The sequence below is a fragment of the Pithys albifrons genome, chromosome 1 (assembly GCF_047495875.1).
Source record: "Pithys albifrons albifrons isolate INPA30051 chromosome 1, PitAlb_v1, whole genome shotgun sequence".
In the NCBI taxonomy this organism is placed as follows: Eukaryota; Metazoa; Chordata; class Aves; order Passeriformes; family Thamnophilidae; genus Pithys; species Pithys albifrons.
Genome location: NC_092458.1, coordinates 100438016 through 100457762, shown reverse-complemented (window position 1 = coordinate 100457762; position 19747 = coordinate 100438016).

Sequence of the window (19747 nt, the reverse complement as noted above, 5' to 3'; positions counted from 1 at the left end):
ATCCAGGACTGGATCTTTCTTTCTCGGTGAAAAACAACTTTGTTCCTTAGGGGAAGCTCAACTCGCAAAGTGCAACTTTTCGTTGCTAACAGAGAAACAGCTGATTCTTCAAGACAGAAAGCAAAAGGACACACATTTCTTATGGCTTTGATAAGTGATTCATATGCATTCGAGAATGCAGGTCTGGAGCTTTCTTTCTTGGTGAAAACACAGTTGTTACGTACGGGAAGCTCCTACCGCAAAGTGCACCTTTGCTCTTCTAACACGTGAAACTCTTGATTTCTGACAGACAGGAGACATCAGGGCACATATTTCTTATGGTTTTGGAAAGTAAATCATATACATCTAAAACTCCAGGGCTGGAGCTTGCTTTCACTGTAAAAAGGACTGTTGTTCCTTAGGGGAAGCTCAACGAGCAAAGTGCAACTTTGCTTTGCTATCAAGTGAAACAGTCAATTCCTGTCAGACAGAAGACATCAGGACACACATTTCTTAGGGCCTCGGTAAGTGAATAATATGCATCTGCGAATCCAGGACTTTCTTTCTCGGTGAAAAACAACTTTGTTCCTTAGGGGAAGCTCATCTCGCAAAGTGCAACTTTTCGTTGCGAACAAGAGAAACAGCTGATTCTTGCAAGACAGGAAGTACAAGGGCACACATTTCTTAAGGCTTTGGTAAGTGAATAATATGCATCTGAGAATCCAGGCCTGGATCTTTCTTTCTCGGTGAAAAACAACTTTGTTCCATAGGGGAAGCTCAACTCGCAAAGTGCAACTTTTCGTTGCTAACAAGAGAATCAGCTGATTCTTTCAAGACAGAAAGCATAAGGACACACATTTCTTATGGCTTTGATAAGTGAATCATATGCATTCGAGAATGCAGGTCTGGAGCTTTCTTCCTTGGTGAAAACACCGTTGTTACCTACGGGAAGCTCCTATCGCAAAGTGCACCTTTGCTCTTCTAACTCGTGAAACTCTTGATTTCTGACAGACAGGAGACATCAGGGCACATATTTCTTATGGCTTTGGAAAGTAAATCATATACATCTAAAACTTCAGGGCTGGAGCTTGCTTTCACGGTGCAAAGCACTGTTGTTCCTTAGAGGAAGCTCAACGAGCAAAGTGTAACTTTGCTTTGCTAACAGGCGAAACGGTCGATTCCTGTCAGACAGAAGGCATCAGGACACAGTATTCTTATGGCTCTGGCTAGTGAATGACAGGCATCAGAGAATCCAGGATTGGAGCTCTCGTTCTGGATGCAAAGCACAGTTGTTCCTTAGGGGAAGCTCAACGAGCAAAGTGCAACTTTGCTTTGCTAACAAGTGAAACGGTCGATTCCTGTCAGAGAGAAGACCTCAGGACACACATTTCTTAGGGCCTCGGGAAGTGAATAATATGCATCTGAGATTCCAGTACTGGATCTTTCTTTCTCAGGAAAAACAACTTTGTTCCTTAGAGGAAGCTCAACGAGCAAAGTGCAACTTTTCTTCGCTAACAAGAAAAACAGCTGATTCTCTCAAGACAGGAAGCACATGGACAAACATTTCTTAGGGGCTCGGTAAGTGAATAATATGCATCTGAGAATCCAGGACTTTCTTTCTCGGTGAGAAACAACTTTGTTCCTTAGGGGAAGCTCATCTCGCAAAGCGCAACTTTTCGTTGCTAACAAGAGAAAGAGCTGATTCTTGCAAGACAGAAAGCATAAGGACACACATTTCTTATGTCTTTGGTAAGTGAATAATATGCATCTGAGAACGCAGGTCTGGAGCTTTCTTCCTTGGTGAAAACACAGTTGTTACGTACGGGAAGCTCCTATCTCAAAGCGCACCTTTCCTCTTCTAACACGTGAAACTCTTGATTTCTGACAGACAGGAGACATCAGGGCACATATTTCTTATGGTTTTGGAAAGTAAATCATATACATCTAAAACTCCAGGGCTGGAGCTTGCTTTCACGGTGCAAAGCACTGTTGTTCCTTAGGGGAAGCTCAACGAGCAAAGTGTAACTTTGCTTTGCTAACAGGCGAAACGGTCGATTCCTGTCAGACAGAAGGCATCAGGACACAGTATTCTTATGGCTCTGGCTAGTGAATGAAATGCATCAGAGAATCCAGGATTGGATCTTTCTTTCTCAGGAAAAACAACTTTGTTCCTTAGGGGAAGCTCATCTCGCAAAGTGCAACTTTTCTTTGCTAACAAGAAAAACAGCTGATTCTTGCAAGACAGGAAGCACAAGGACACACATTTCTTATGGCTTTGGTAAGTGAATAATATGCATCTGAGAATCCAGGCCTGGATCTTTCTTTCTCGGGGAAAAACAACTTTGTTCCTTAGGGGAAGGTCAACGAGCAAGGTGCAACATTGCTTTGCTATCAAGTGAAACAGTCAATTCCTGTCAGACAGAAGGCATCAGGACACACATTTCTTATGGCTTCGGTAAGTGAATAATATGCATCTGAGAATCCAGGACTGGATCTTTCTTTCTCAGGAAAAACAACTTTGTTCCTTAGGGGAAGCTCATCTCGCAAAGCGCAAGTTTTCGTTGCTAACAAGAGAAATAGCTGATTCTTGCAAGACAGAAAGCATAAGGACACACATTTCTTATGGCTTTGGTAGGTGAATAATATGCATCTGAGAATCCAGGCCTGGATCTTTCTTTCTCGGTGAAAAACAGCTTTGTTCCTTAGGGGAAGCTCAACTCGCAAAGTGCAACTTTTCGTTGCTAACAGAGAAACAGCTGATTCTTCAAGACAGAAAGCAAAAGGACACACATTTCTTATGGCTTTGATAAGTGAATCATATGCATTCGAGCATGCAGGTCTGGAGCTTTCTTCCTTGGTGAAAACACAGTTGTTAGGTACGGGAAGCTCCTACCGCAAAGTGCACCTTTGCTCTTCTAACACGTGAAACTCTTGATTTCTGACAGACAGGAGACATCAGGGCACATATTTCTTATGGTTTTGGAAAGTAAATCATATACATCTAAAACTCCAGGGCTGGAGGTTGCTTTCACGGTAAAAAGGACTGTTGTTCCTTAGGGGAAGCTCAGCGAGCAACGTGTAACTTTGCTTTGCTAACAGGCGGAAACGGTCGATTCCTGTCAGACAGAAGGCATCAGGACACAGTATTCTTATGGCTCTGGCTAGTGAATGACATGCATCTGAGAATCCAGGATTGGAGCTCTCGTTCTGGATGCAAAGCACAGTTGTTCCTTAGGGGAAGCTCAACGAGAAAAGTGCAACTTTGCTTTGCTAACAAGTGAAACGGTCGATTCCTGTCAGACAGAAGGCATCAGCACACACATTTCTTAGGGCCTCGGTAAGTGAATAATATGCATCTGAGAATCCAGGACTGGATCTTTCTTTCCGGCGAAAAACAACATTGTTCCTTAGGGGAAGCTCATCTCGCAAAGCGCAACTTTTCTTTGCTAACAAGAAAAAGAGCTGATTCTTGCAAGACAGGAAGCACAAGGACACACATTTCTTATGGCTTTGGTAAGTGAATAATATGCATCTGAGAATCCAGGCCTGGATCTTTCTTTCTCGGGGAAAAACAACTTTGTTCCTTAGGGGAAGGTCAACGAGCAAGGTGCAACATTGCTTTGCTATCAAGTGAAACAGTCAATTCCTGTCAGACAGAAGGCATCAGGACACACATTTCTTATGGCTTCGGTAAGTGAATAATATGCATCTGAGAATCCAGGACTGGATCTTTCTTTCTCAGGAAAAACAACTTTGTTCCTTAGGGGAAGCTCATCTCGCAAAGCGCAAGTTTTCGTTGCTAACAAGAGAAATAGCTGATTCTTGCAAGACAGAAAGCATAAGGACACACATTTCTTATGGCTTTGGTAGGTGAATAATATGCATCTGCGAATCCAGGCCTGGATCTTTCTTTCTCGGTGAAAAACAACTTTCTTCCTTAGGGGAAGCTCATCTCGCAAAGCGCAACTTTTCTTTGCTAACAAGAGAACCAGCTGATTCTTTCAAGACAGAAAGCAAAAGGACACACATTTCTTATAGCTTTGATAAGTGCATCATATGCATTCGAGAATGCAGGTCTGGAGCTTTCTTTCTCGGTGAAAAACAACTTTCTTCCTTAGGGGAAGCTCAACTCGCAAAGTGCAACTTTTCGTTGCTAACAGAGAAACAGCTGATACTTCAAGACAGAGAGCTTAAGGACACACATTTCTTATGGCTTTGATAAGTGAATCATATGCATTCGAGAATGCAGGTCTGGAGCTTTCTTCCTTGGTGAAAACACCGTTGTTACGTACGGGAAGCTCCTAACGCAAAGTGCACCTTTGCTCTTCTAACTCGTAAAACTCTTGATTTCTGACAGACAGGAGACATCAGGGCACATATTTCTTATGGTTTTGGAAAGTAAATCATATACATCTAAAATTCCAGGGCTGGAGCTTGCTTTCACGGTGCAAAGCACTGTTGTTCCTTAGGGGAAGCTCAACGAGCAAAGTGTAACTTTGCTTTGCTAACAGGCGAAACGGTCGATTCCTGTCAGAGAGAAGACCTCAGGACACACATTTCTTAGGGCCTCGGTAAGTGAATAATATGCATCTGAGAATCCAAAACTAGATCTTTCTTTCTCAGGAAAAACAACTTTGTTCCTTAGGGGAAGCTCATCTCGCAAAGTGCAACATTTCTTTGCTAACAAGAGAAACAGCTGATTCTTGCAAGACAGGAAGCACAAGGACACACATTTCTTAAGGCTTTGGTAAGTGAATAATATGCATCTGAGAATCCTGGCCTGGATCTTTCTTTCTCGGTGAGAAAAACAACTTTGTTCCTTAGGGGAAGCTCAACTCGCAAAGTGCAACTTTTCGTTGCTAACAAGAGAACCAGCTCATTCGTTCAAGACAGAAAGCAAAAAGACACACATTTCTTATGGCTTTGATAAGTGAATCATATGCATTCGAGAATGCAGGTCTGGAGCTTTCTTCCTTGGTGAAAACACAGTTGTTACGTACAGGAAGCTCCTATCGCAAAGTGCACCTTTGCTCTTCTAACACGTGAAACTCTTGATTTCTGACAGACAGGAGACATCAGGGCACATATTTCTTATGGCTTTGGAAAGTAAATCATATACATCTAAAACTCCAGGGCTGGAGCTTGCTTTCACGGTGCAAAGCACTGTTGTTCCTTAGAGGAAGCTCAACGAGCAAAGTGTAACTTTGCTTTGCTAACAGGCGAAACGGTCGATTCCTGTCAGACAGAAGGCATCAGGACACAGTATTCTTATGGCTCTGGCTAGTGAATGACATGCATCAGAGAATCCAGGATTGGAGCTCTCGTTCTGGATGCAAAGCACAGTTGTTCCTTAGGGGAAGCTCAACGAGCAAAGTGCAACTTTGCTTTGCTAACAAGTGAAACGGTCGATTCCTGTCAGAGAGAAGACCTCAGGACAAACATTTCTTAGGGCCTCGGGAAGTGAATAATATGCATCTGAGATTCCAGTACTGGATCTTTCTTTCTCAGGAAAAACAACTTTGTTCCTTAGAGGAAGCTCAACGAGCAAAGTGCAACTTTTCTTCGCTAACAAGAAAAACAGCTGATTCTCTCAAGACAGGAAGCACATGGACAAACATTTCTTAGGGGCTCGGTAAGTGAATAATATGCATCTGAGAATCCAGGACTTTCTTTCTCGGTGAGAAACAACTTTGTTCCTTAGGGGAAGCTCATCTCGCAAAGCGCAACTTTTCGTTGCTAACAAGAGAAAGAGCTGATTCTTGCAAGACAGAAAGCATAAGGACACACATTTCTTATGTCTTTGGTAAGTGAATAATATGCATCTGAGAATCCAGGCCTGGATCTTTCTTTCTCGGTGAAAAACAACTTTGTTCCTTAGAGGAAGCTCAACGAGCAAAGTGCAACTTTTCTTCGCTAACAAGAAAAACAGCTGATTCTCTCAAGACAGGAAGCACATGGACAAACATTTCTTAGGGGCTCGGTAAGTGAATAATATGCATCTGAGAATCCAGGACTTTCTTTCTCGGTGAGAAACAACTTTGTTCCTTAGGGGAAGCTCATCTCGCAAAGCGCAACTTTTCGTTGCTAACAAGAGAAAGAGCTGATTCTTGCAAGACAGAAAGCATAAGGACACACATTTCTTATGGCTTTGGTAAGTGAATAATATGCATCTGAGAATCCAGGCCTGGATCTTTCTTTCTCGGTGAAAAACAACTTTGTTCCTTAGGGGAAACTCAACTCGCAAAGTGCAACTTTTCGTTGCTAACAAGAGAACCAGCTGACTCTTTCAAGACAGGAAGCAAAAGGACACACATTTCTTATGGCTTTGATAAGTGAATCATATGCATTCGAGAATGCAGGTCTGGAGCTTTCTTCCTTGGTGAAAACACAGTTGTTACGTACGGGAAGCTCCTATCTCAAAGTGCACCTTTCCTCTTCTAACACGTGAAACTCTTGATTTCTGACAGACAGGAGACATCAGGGCACATATTTCTTATGGTTTTGGAAAGTAAATCATATACATCTAAAACTCCAGGGCTGGAGCTTGCTTTCACGGTGCAAAGCACTGTTGTTCCTTAGGGGAAGCTCAACGAGCAAAGTGTAACTTTGCTTTGCTAACAGGCGAAACGGTCGATTCCTGTCAGACAGAAGGCATCAGGACACAGTATTCTTATGGCTCTGGCTAGTGAATGACATGCATCAGAGAATCCAGGATTGGATCTCTCTTTCTGGATCTAAAGCACAGTTGTTTCTTAGGGGAAGCTCAACGAGCAAAGTGCAACTTTGCTTTGCTAACAAGTGAAACAGTCAATTCCTGTCAGACAGAAGGCATCAGGACACACATTTCTTATGGCTTCGGTAAGTGAATAATGTGCATCTGAGAATCCAGGACTGGATTTTTCTTTATCAAGAAAAACAACTTTGTTCCTTAGGGGAAGCTCATCTCGCAAAGCGCAAGTTTTCGTTGCTAACAAGAGAAATAGCTGATTCTTGCAAGACAAAAGCATAAGGGCACACATTTCTTAAGGCTTTGGTAAGTGAATAATATGCATCTGCGAATTCAGGCCTGGATCTTTCTTTCTCGGTGAAAAACAACTTTGTTCCTTAGGGGAAGCTCAACTCGCAAAGTGCAACTTTTCGTTGCTAACAAGAGAATCAGCTGATTCTTTCAAGACAGAAAGCAAAAGGACACATATTTCTTATGGCTTTGATAAGTGAATCATATGCATTCCTGAATGCAGGTCTGGAGCTTTCTTCCTTGGTGAAAACACCGTTGTTACGTACGGGAAACTCCTATCGCAAAGTGCACATTTCCTCTTCTAACACGTGAAACTCTTGATTTCTGACAGACAGGAGACATCAGGGCACATATTTCTTATGGCTTTGGAAAGTAAATCATATACATCTAAAACTCCAGGGCTGGAGCTTGCTTTCACGGTGCAAAGCCCTGTTGCTCTTTAGGGGAAGCTCAACGAGCATAGTGTAACTTTGCTTTGCTAACAGGCGAAACGGTCGATTCCTGTCAGACAGAAGGCATCAGGACACAGTATTCTTATGGCTCTGGCTAGTGAATGACATGCATCAGAGAATCCAGGATTGGAGCTCTCTTTCTGGATGAAAAGCACAGTTGTTCCTTAGGGGAAGTTTAACGAGCAAAGTGCAACCTTGCTTTGCTAACAAGTGAAACGGTCGATTCCTGTCAGACAGAAGACATCAGGACACACATTTCTTATGGCTTCGGTAAGTGAATAATATGCATCTGAGAATCCAGGACTGGATCTTTCTTTCTCGGGGAAAAACAACTTTGTTCCTTAGGGGAAGGTCAACGAGCAAGGTGCAACATTGCTTTGCTATCAAGTGAAACAGTCAATTCCTGTCAGACAGAAGGCATCCGGACACACATTTCTTATGGCTTCGGTAAGTGAATAATATGCATCTGAGAATCCAGGACTGGATCTTTCTTTCTCAGGAAAAACAACTTTGTTCCTTAGGGGAAGCTCATCTCGCGAAGCGCAAGTTTTCGTTGCTAACAAGAGAAATAGCTGATTCTTGCAAGACAGAAAGCATAAGGACACACATTTCTTATGGCTTTGGTAAGTGAATAATATGCATCTGCGAATCCAGGCCTGGATCTTTCTTTCTCGGTGAAAAACAGCTTTGTTCCTTAGGGGAAGCTCAACTCGCAAAGTGCAACTTTTCGTTGCTAACAGAGAAACAGCTGATTCTTCAAGACAGAAAGCAAAAGGACACACATTTCTTATGGCTTTGATAAGTGAATCATATGCATTCGAGCATGCAGGTCTGGAGCTTCCTTCCTTGGTGAAAACACAGTTGTTAGGTACGGGAAGCTCCTACCGCAAAGTGCACCTTTGCTCTTCTAACACGTGAAACTCTTGATTTCTGACAGACAGGAGACATCAGGGCACATATTTCTTATGGTTTTGGAAAGTAAATCATATACATCTAAAACTCCAGGGCTGGAGGTTCCTTTCACGGTAAAAAGGACTGTTGTTCCTTAGGGGAAGCTCAGCGAGCAACGTGTAACTTTGCTTTGCTAACAGGCGGAAACGGTCGATTCCTGTCAGACAGAAGGCATCAGGACACAGTATTCTTATGGCTCTGGCTAGTGAATGACATGCATCTGAGAATCCAGGATTGGAGCTCTCGTTCTGGATGCAAAGCACAGTTGTTCCTTAGGGGAAGCTCAACGAGCAAAGTGCAACTTTGCTTTGCTAACAAGTGAAACGGTCGATTCCTGTCAGACAGAAGGCATCAGCACACACATTTCTTAGGGCCTCGGTAAGTGAATAATATGCATCTGAGAATCCAGGCCTGGATCTTTCTTTCTCGGGGAAAAACAACTTTGTTCCTTAGGGGAAGGTCAACGAGCAAGGTGCAACATTGCTTTGCTATCAAGTGAAACAGTCAATTCCTGTCAGACAGAAGGCATCAGGACACACATTTCTTATGGCTTCGGTAAGTGAATAATATGCATCTGAGAATCCAGGACTGGATCTTTCTTTCTCAGGAAAAACAACTTTGTTCCTTAGGGGAAGCTCATCTCGCAAAGCGCAAGTTTTCGTTGCTAACAAGAGAAATAGCTGATTCTTGCAAGACAGAAAGCATAAGGACACACATTTCTTATGGCTTTGGTAGGTGAATAATATGCATCTGCGAATCCAGGCCTGGACCTTTCTTTCTCGGTGAAAAACAACTTTCTTCCTTAGGGGAAGCTCATCTCGCAAAGCGCAACTTTTCTTTGCTAACAAGAGAACCAGCTGATTCTTTCAAGACAGAAAGCAAAAGGACACACATTTCTTAGAGCTTTGATAAGTGCATCATATGCATTCGAGAATGCAGGTCTGGAGCTTTCTTTCTCGGTGAAAAACAACTTTGTTCCTTAGGGGAAGCTCAACTCGCAAAGTGCAACTTTTCGTTGCTAACAGAGAAACAGCTGATACTTCAAGACAGAGAGCTTAAGGCCACACATTTCTTATGGCTTTGATAAGTGAATCATATGCATTCGAGAATGCAGGTCTGGAGCTTTCTTCCTTGGTGAAAACACAGTTGTTGCGTACGGGAAGCTCCTATCGCAAAGTGCACCTTTGCTCTTCTAACTCGTGAAACTCTTGATTTCTGACAGACAGGAGACATCAGGGCACATATTTCTTATGGTTTTGGAAAGTAAATCATATACATCTAAAATTCCAGGGCTGGAGCTTGCTTTCACGGTGCAAAGCACTGTTGTTCCATAGGGGAAGCTCAACGAGCAAAGTGTAACTTTGCTTTGCTAACAGGCGAAACGGTCGATTCCTGTCAGAGAGAAGACCTCAGGACACACATTTCTTAGGGCCTCGGTAAGTGAATAATATGCATCTGAGAATCCAAAACTAGATCTTTCTTTCTCAGGAAAAACAACTTTGTTCCTTAGGGGAAGCTCATCTCGCAAAGTGCAACATTTCTTTGCTAACAAGAGAAACAGCTGATTCTTGCAAGACAGGAAGCACAAGGACACACATTTCTTAAGGCTTTGGTAAGTGAATAATATGCATCTGAGAATCCTGGCCTGGATCTTTCTTTCTCGGTGAGAAAAACAACTTTGTTCCTTAGGGGAAGCTCAACTCGCAAAGTGCAACTTTTCGTTGCTAACAAGAGAACCAGCTCATTCGTTCAAGACAGAAAGCAAAAAGACACACATTTCTTATGGCTTTGATAAGTGAATCATATGCATTCGAGAATGCAGGTCTGGAGCTTTCTTCCTTGGTGAAAACACAGTTGTTACGTACAGGAAGCTCCTATCGCAAAGTGCACCTTTGCTCTTCTAACACGTGAAACTCTTGATTTCTGACAGACAGGAGACATCAGGGCACATATTTCTTATGGCTTTGGAAAGTAAATCATATACATCTAAAACTCCAGGGCTGGAGCTTGCTTTCACGGTGCAAAGCACTGTTGTTCCTTAGAGGAAGCTCAACGAGCAAAGTGTAACTTTGCTTTGCTAACAGGCGAAACGGTCGATTCCTGTCAGACAGAAGGCATCAGGACACAGTATTCTTATGGCTCTGGCTAGTGAATGACATGCATCAGAGAATCCAGGATTGGAGCTCTCGTTCTGGATGCAAAGCACAGTTGTTCCTTAGGGGAAGCTCAACGAGCAAAGTGCAACTTTGCTTTGCTAACAAGTGAAACGGTCGATTCCTGTCAGAGAGAAGACCTCAGGACAAACATTTCTTAGGGCCTCGGGAAGTGAATAATATGCATCTGAGATTCCAGTACTGGATCTTTCTTTCTCAGGAAAAACAACTTTGTTCCTTAGAGGAAGCTCAACGAGCAAAGTGCAACTTTTCTTCGCTAACAAGAAAAACAGCTGATTCTCTCAAGACAGGAAGCACATGGACAAACATTTCTTAGGGGCTCGGTAAGTGAATAATATGCATCTGAGAATCCAGGACTTTCTTTCTCGGTGAGAAACAACTTTGTTCCTTAGGGGAAGCTCATCTCGCAAAGCGCAACTTTTCGTTGCTAACAAGAGAAAGAGCTGATTCTTGCAAGACAGAAAGCATAAGGACACACATTTCTTATGTCTTTGGTAAGTGAATAATATGCATCTGAGAATCCAGGCCTGGATCTTTCTTTCTCGGTGAAAAACAACTTTGTTCCTTAGAGGAAGCTCAACGAGCAAAGTGCAACTTTTCTTCGCTAACAAGAAAAACAGCTGATTCTCTCAAGACAGGAAGCACATGGACAAACATTTCTTAGGGGCTCGGTAAGTGAATAATATGCATCTGAGAATCCAGGACTTTCTTTCTCGGTGAGAAACAACTTTGTTCCTTAGGGGAAGCTCATCTCGCAAAGCGCAACTTTTCGTTGCTAACAAGAGAAAGAGCTGATTCTTGCAAGACAGAAAGCATAAGGACACACATTTCTTATGGCTTTGGTAAGTGAATAATATGCATCTGAGAATCCAGGCCTGGATCTTTCTTTCTCGGTGAAAAACAACTTTGTTCCTTAGGGGAAACTCAACTCGCAAAGTGCAACTTTTCGTTGCTAACAAGAGAACCAGCTGACTCTTTCAAGACAGGAAGCAAAAGGACACACATTTCTTATGGCTTTGATAAGTGAATCATATGCATTCGAGAATGCAGGTCTGGAGCTTTCTTCCTTGGTGAAAACACAGTTGTTACGTACGGGAAGCTCCTATCTCAAAGTGCACCTTTCCTCTTCTAACACGTGAAACTCTTGATTTCTGACAGACAGGAGACATCAGGGCACATATTTCTTATGGTTTTGGAAAGTAAATCATATACATCTAAAACTCCAGGGCTGGAGCTTGCTTTCACGGTGCAAAGCACTGTTGTTCCTTAGGGGAAGCTCAACGAGCAAAGTGTAACTTTGCTTTGCTAACAGGCGAAACGGTCGATTCCTGTCAGACAGAAGGCATCAGGACACAGTATTCTTATGGCTCTGGCTAGTGAATGACATGCATCAGAGAATCCAGGATTGGATCTCTCTTTCTGGATCTAAAGCACAGTTGTTTCTTAGGGGAAGCTCAACGAGCAAAGTGCAACTTTGCTTTGCTAACAAGTGAAACAGTCAATTCCTGTCAGACAGAAGGCATCAGGACACACATTTCTTATGGCTTCGGTAAGTGAATAATGTGCATCTGAGAATCCAGGACTGGATTTTTCTTTATCAAGAAAAACAACTTTGTTCCTTAGGGGAAGCTCATCTCGCAAAGCGCAAGTTTTCGTTGCTAACAAGAGAAATAGCTGATTCTTGCAAGACAAAAGCATAAGGGCACACATTTCTTAAGGCTTTGGTAAGTGAATAATATGCATCTGCGAATTCAGGCCTGGATCTTTCTTTCTCGGTGAAAAACAACTTTGTTCCTTAGGGGAAGCTCAACTCGCAAAGTGCAACTTTTCGTTGCTAACAAGAGAATCAGCTGATTCTTTCAAGACAGAAAGCAAAAGGACACATATTTCTTATGGCTTTGATAAGTGAATCATATGCATTCCTGAATGCAGGTCTGGAGCTTTCTTCCTTGGTGAAAACACCGTTGTTACGTACGGGAAACTCCTATCGCAAAGTGCACATTTCCTCTTCTAACACGTGAAACTCTTGATTTCTGACAGACAGGAGACATCAGGGCACATATTTCTTATGGCTTTGGAAAGTAAATCATATACATCTAAAACTCCAGGGCTGGAGCTTGCTTTCACGGTGCAAAGCCCTGTTGCTCTTTAGGGGAAGCTCAACGAGCATAGTGTAACTTTGCTTTGCTAACAGGCGAAACGGTCGATTCCTGTCAGACAGAAGGCATCAGGACACAGTATTCTTATGGCTCTGGCTAGTGAATGACATGCATCAGAGAATCCAGGATTGGAGCTCTCGTTCTGGATGAAAAGCACAGTTGTTCCTTAGGGGAAGTTTAACGAGCAAAGTGCAACCTTGCTTTGCTAACAAGTGAAACGGTCGATTCCTGTCAGACAGAAGACATCAGGACACACATTTCTTATGGCTTCGGTAAGTGAATAATATGCATCTGAGAATCCAGGACTGGATCTTTCTTTCTCGGGGAAAAACAACTTTGTTCCTTAGGGGAAGGTCAACGAGCAAGGTGCAACATTGCTTTGCTATCAAGTGAAACAGTCAATTCCTGTCAGACAGAAGGCATCCGGACACACATTTCTTATGGCTTCGGTAAGTGAATAATATGCATCTGAGAATCCAGGACTGGATCTTTCTTTCTCAGGAAAAACAACTTTGTTCCTTAGGGGAAGCTCATCTCGCGAAGCGCAAGTTTTCGTTGCTAACAAGAGAAATAGCTGATTCTTGCAAGACAGAAAGCATAAGGACACACATTTCTTATGGCTTTGGTAAGTGAATAATATGCATCTGCGAATCCAGGCCTGGATCTTTCTTTCTCGGTGAAAAACAGCTTTGTTCCTTAGGGGAAGCTCAACTCGCAAAGTGCAACTTTTCGTTGCTAACAGAGAAACAGCTGATTCTTCAAGACAGAAAGCAAAAGGACACACATTTCTTATGGCTTTGATAAGTGAATCATATGCATTCGAGCATGCAGGTCTGGAGCTTCCTTCCTTGGTGAAAACACAGTTGTTAGGTACGGGAAGCTCCTACCGCAAAGTGCACCTTTGCTCTTCTAACACGTGAAACTCTTGATTTCTGACAGACAGGAGACATCAGGGCACATATTTCTTATGGTTTTGGAAAGTAAATCATATACATCTAAAACTCCAGGGCTGGAGGTTCCTTTCACGGTAAAAAGGACTGTTGTTCCTTAGGGGAAGCTCAGCGAGCAACGTGTAACTTTGCTTTGCTAACAGGCGGAAACGGTCGATTCCTGTCAGACAGAAGGCATCAGGACACAGTATTCTTATGGCTCTGGCTAGTGAATGACATGCATCTGAGAATCCAGGATTGGAGCTCTCGTTCTGGATGCAAAGCACAGTTGTTCCTTAGGGGAAGCTCAACGAGCAAAGTGCAACTTTGCTTTGCTAACAAGTGAAACGGTCGATTCCTGTCAGACAGAAGGCATCAGCACACACATTTCTTAGGGCCTCGGTAAGTGAATAATATGCATCTGAGAATCCAGGCCTGGATCTTTCTTTCTCGGGGAAAAACAACTTTGTTCCTTAGGGGAAGGTCAACGAGCAAGGTGCAACATTGCTTTGCTATCAAGTGAAACAGTCAATTCCTGTCAGACAGAAGGCATCAGGACACACATTTCTTATGGCTTCGGTAAGTGAATAATATGCATCTGAGAATCCAGGACTGGATCTTTCTTTCTCAGGAAAAACAACTTTGTTCCTTAGGGGAAGCTCATCTCGCAAAGCGCAAGTTTTCGTTGCTAACAAGAGAAATAGCTGATTCTTGCAAGACAGAAAGCATAAGGACACACATTTCTTATGGCTTTGGTAGGTGAATAATATGCATCTGCGAATCCAGGCCTGGACCTTTCTTTCTCGGTGAAAAACAACTTTCTTCCTTAGGGGAAGCTCATCTCGCAAAGCGCAACTTTTCTTTGCTAACAAGAGAACCAGCTGATTCTTTCAAGACAGAAAGCAAAAGGACACACATTTCTTAGAGCTTTGATAAGTGCATCATATGCATTCGAGAATGCAGGTCTGGAGCTTTCTTTCTCGGTGAAAAACAACTTTGTTCCTTAGGGGAAGCTCAACTCGCAAAGTGCAACTTTTCGTTGCTAACAGAGAAACAGCTGATACTTCAAGACAGAGAGCTTAAGGCCACACATTTCTTATGGCTTTGATAAGTGAATCATATGCATTCGAGAATGCAGGTCTGGAGCTTTCTTCCTTGGTGAAAACACAGTTGTTGCGTACGGGAAGCTCCTATCGCAAAGTGCACCTTTGCTCTTCTAACTCGTGAAACTCTTGATTTCTGACAGACAGGAGACATCAGGGCACATATTTCTTATGGTTTTGGAAAGTAAATCATATACATCTAAAATTCCAGGGCTGGAGCTTGCTTTCACGGTGCAAAGCACTGTTGTTCCATAGGGGAAGCTCAACGAGCAAAGTGTAACTTTGCTTTGCTAACAGGCGAAACGGTCGATTCCTGTCAGACAGAAGGCATCAGGACACAGTATTCTTATGGCTCTGGCTAGTGAATGACATGCATCTGAGAATCCAGGATTGGAGCTCTCGTTCTGGGTGCAAAGCACAGTTGTTCCTTAGGGGAAGCTCAACGAGCAAATTGCAACTTTGCTTTGCTAACAAGCGAAACGGTCGATTCCTGTCAGACAGAAGGCATCAACACACACATTTCTTAGGGCCTCGGTAAGTGAATAATATGCATCTGAGAATCCAGGACTGGATCTTTCTTTCTCGGTGAAAAACAACTTTGTTCCTTAGGGGAAGCTCAACTCGCAAAGTGCAACTTTTCGTTGCTAACAGAGAAACAGCTGATTCTTCAAGACAGAAAGCAAAAGGACACACATTTCTTATGGCTTTGATAAGTGATTCATATGCATTCGAGAATGCAGGTCTGGAGCTTTCTTTCTTGGTGAAAACACAGTTGTTACGTACGGGAAGCTCCTACCGCAAAGTGCACCTTTGCTCTTCTAACACGTGAAACTCTTGATTTCTGACAGACAGGAGACATCAGGGCACATATTTCTTATGGTTTTGGAAAGTAAATCATATACATCTAAAACTCCAGGGCTGGAGCTTGCTTTCACTGTAAAAAGGACTGTTGTTCCTTAGGGGAAGCTCAACGAGCAAAGTGCAACTTTGCTTTGCTATCAAGTGAAACAGTCAATTCCTGTCAGACAGAAGGCATCAGGACACACATTTCTTAGGGACTCGGGAAGTGAATAATATGCATCTGAGAATCCAGGACTGGATTTTTCTTTCTCAGGAAAAACAACTTTGTTCCTTAGGGGAAGCTCATCTCGCAAAGCGCAAGTTTTCGTTGCTAACAAGAGAAAGAGCTGATTCTTGCAAGACAAAAGCATAAGGGCACACATTTCTTAAGGCTTTGGTAAGTGAATAATATGCATCTGCGAATTCAGGCCTGGATCTTTCTTTCTCGGTGAGAAACAACTTTGTTCCTTAGGGGAAGCTCATCTCGCAAAGCGCAACTTTTCGTTGCTAACAAGAGAAAGAGCTGATTCTTTCAAGACAGAAAGCATAAGGACACACATTTCTTATGGCTTTAATAAGTGAATCATATGCATTCGAGAATGCAGGTCTGGAGCTTTCTTCCTTGGTGAAAACACAGTTGTTACGTACAGGAAGCTCCTATCGCAAAGTGCACCTTTGCTCTTCTAACACGTGAAACTCTTGATTTCTGACAGACAGGAGACATCAGGGCACATATTTCTTATGGTTTTGGAAAGTAAATCATATACATCTAAAATTCCAGGGCTGGAGCTTGCTTTCACGGTGCAAAGCACTGTTGTTCCTTAGAGGAAGCTCAACGAGCAAAGTGTAACTTTGCTTTGCTAACAGGCGAAACGGTCGATTCCTGTCAGACAGAAGGCATCAGGACACAGTATTCTTATGGCTCTGGCTAGTGAATGACATGCATCAGAGAATCCAGGATTGGAGCTCTCGTTCTGGATGCAAAGCACAGTTGTTCCTTAGGGGAAGCTCAACGAGCAAAGTGCAACTTTGCTTTGCTAACAAGTGAAACGGTCGATTCCTGTCAGAGAGAAGACCTCAGGACACACATTTCTTAGGGCCTCGGGAAGTGAATAATATGCATCTGAGATTCCAGTACTGGATCTTTCTTTCTCAGGAAAAACAACTTTGTTCCTTAGAGGAAGCTCAACGAGCAAAGTGCAACTTTTCTTCGCTAACAAGAAAAACAGCTGATTCTCTCAAGACAGGAAGCACATGGACAAACATTTCTTAGGGGCTCGGTAAGTGAATAATATGCATCTGAGAATCCAGGACTTTCTTTCTCGGTGAGAAACAACTTTGTTCCTTAGGGGAAGCTCATCTCGCAAAGCGCAACTTTTCGTTGCTAACAAGAGAAAGAGCTGATTCTTGCAAGACAGAAAGCATAAGGACACATATTTCTTATGGCTTTGATAAGTGAATCATATGCATTCCTGAATGCAGGTCTGGAGCTTTCTTCCTTGGTGAAAACACCGTTGTTACGTACGGGAAACTCCTATCGCAAAGTGCACATTTCCTCTTCTAACACGTGAAACTCTTGATTTCTGACAGACAGGAGACATCAGGGCACATATTTCTTATGGCTTTGGAAAGTAAATCATATACATCTAAAACTCCAGGGCTGGAGCTTGCTTTCACGGTGCAAAGCCCTGTTGCTCTTTAGGGGAAGCTCAACGAGCATAGTGTAACTTTGCTTTGCTAACAGGCGAAACGGTCGATTCCTGTCAGACAGAAGGCATCAGGACACAGTATTCTTATGGCTCTGGCTAGTGAATGACATGCATCAGAGAATCCAGGATTGGAGCTCTCTTTCTGGATGCAAAGCACAGTTGTTCCTTAGGGGAAGTTTAACGAGCAAAGTGCAACCTTGCTTTGCTAACAAGTGAAACGGTCGATTCCTGTCAGACAGAAGACATCAGGACACACATTTCTTAGGGACTCGGGAAGTGAATAATATGCATCTGAGAATCCAGGACTGGATCTTTCTTTCTCGGGGAAAAACAACTTTGTTCCTTAGGGGAAGGTCAACGAGCAAGGTGCAACATTGCTTTGCTATCAAGTGAAACAGTCAATTCCTGTCAGACAGAAGGCATCAGGACACACATTTCTTATGGCTTCGGTAAGTGAATAATATGCATCTGAGAATCCAGGACTGGATCTTTCTTTCTCAGGAAAAACAACTTTGTTCCTTAGGGGAAGCTCATCTCGCAAAGCGCAAGTTTTCGTTGCTAACAAGAGAAATAGCTGATTCTTGCAAGACAGAAAGCATAAGGACACACATTTCTTATGGCTTTGGTAGGTGAATAATATGCATCTGCGAATCCAGGCCTGGATCTTTCTTTCTTGGTGAAAAACAGCTTTCTTCCTTAGGGGAAGCTCAACTCGCAAAGTGCAACTTTTCGTTGCTAACAGAGAAACAGCTGATTCTTCAAGACAGAAAGCAAAAGGACACACATTTCTTATGGCTTTGATAAGTGAATCATATGCATTCGAGCATGCAGGTCTGGAGCTTTCTTCCTTGGTGAAAACACAGTTGTTAGGTACGGGAAGCTCCTACCGCAAAGTGCACCTTTGCTCTTCTAACACGTGAAACTCTTGATTTCTGACAGACAGGAGACATCAGGGCACATATTTCTTATGGTTTTGGAAAGTAAATCATATACATCTGAAACTCCAGGGCTGGAGGTTGCTTTCACGGTGCAAAGCACTGTTGTTCCTTAGGGGAAGCTCAGCGAGCAACGTGTAACTTTGCTTTGCTAACAGGCGGAAACGGTCGATTCCTGTCAGACAGAAGGCATCAGGACACAGTATTCTTATGGCTCTGGCTAGTGAATGACATGCATCTGAGAATCCAGGATTGGAGCTCTCGTTCTGGATGCAAAGCACAGTTGTTCCTTAGGGGAAGCTCAACGAGAAAAGTGCAACTTTGCTTTGCTAACAAGTGAAACGGTCGATTCCTGTCAGACAGAAGGCATCAGCACACACATTTCTTAGGGCCTCGGTAAGTGAATAATATGCATCTGAGAATCCAGGACTGGATCTTTCTTTCCGGCGAAAAACAACATTGTTCCTTAGGGGAAGCTCATCTCGCAAAGCGCAACTTTTCTTTGCTAACAAGAAAAAGAGCTGATTCTTGCAAGACAGGAAGCACAAGGACACACATTTCTTATGGCTTTGGTAAGTGAATAATATGCATCTGAGAATCCAGGCCTGGATCTTTCTTTCTCGGGGAAAAACAACTTTGTTCCTTAGGGGAAGGTCAACGAGCAAGGTGCAACATTGCTTTGCTATCAAGTGAAACAGTCAATTCCTGTCAGACAGAAGGCATCAGGACACACATTTCTTATGGCTTCGGTAAGTGAATAATATGCATCTGAGAATCCAGGACTGGATCTTTCTTTCTCAGGAAAAACAACTTTGTTCCTTAGGGGAAGCTCATCTCGCAAAGCGCAAGTTTTCGTTGCTAACAAGAGAAATAGCTGATTCTTGCAAGACAGAAAGCATAAGGACACACATTTCTTATGGCTTTGGTAGGTGAATAATATGCATCTGAGAATCCAGGCCTGGATCTTTCTTTCTCGGTGAAAAACAACTTTCTTCCTTAGGGGAAGCTCATCTCGCAAAGCGCAACTTTTCTTTGCTAACAAGAGAACCAGCTGATTCTTTCAAGACAGAAAGCAAAAGGACACACATTTCTTATAGCTTTGATAAGTGCATCATATGCATTCGAGAATGCAGGTCTGGAGCTTTCTTTCTCGGTGAAAAACAACTTTGTTCCTTAGGGGAAGCTCAACTCGCAAAGTGCAACTTTTCGTTGCTAACAGAGAAACAGCTGATACTTCAAGACAGAGAGCTTAAGGCCACACATTTCTTATGGCTTTGATAAGTGAATCATATGCATTCGAGAATGCAGGTCTGGAGCTTTCTTCCTTGGTGAAAACACAGTTGTTGCGTACGGGAAGCTCCTATCGCAAAGTGCACCTTTGCTCTTCTAACTCGTGAAACTCTTGAATTCTGACAGACAGGAGACATCAGGGCACATATTTCTTATGGTTTTGGAAAGTAAATCATATACATCTAAAATTCCAGGGCTGGAGCTTGCT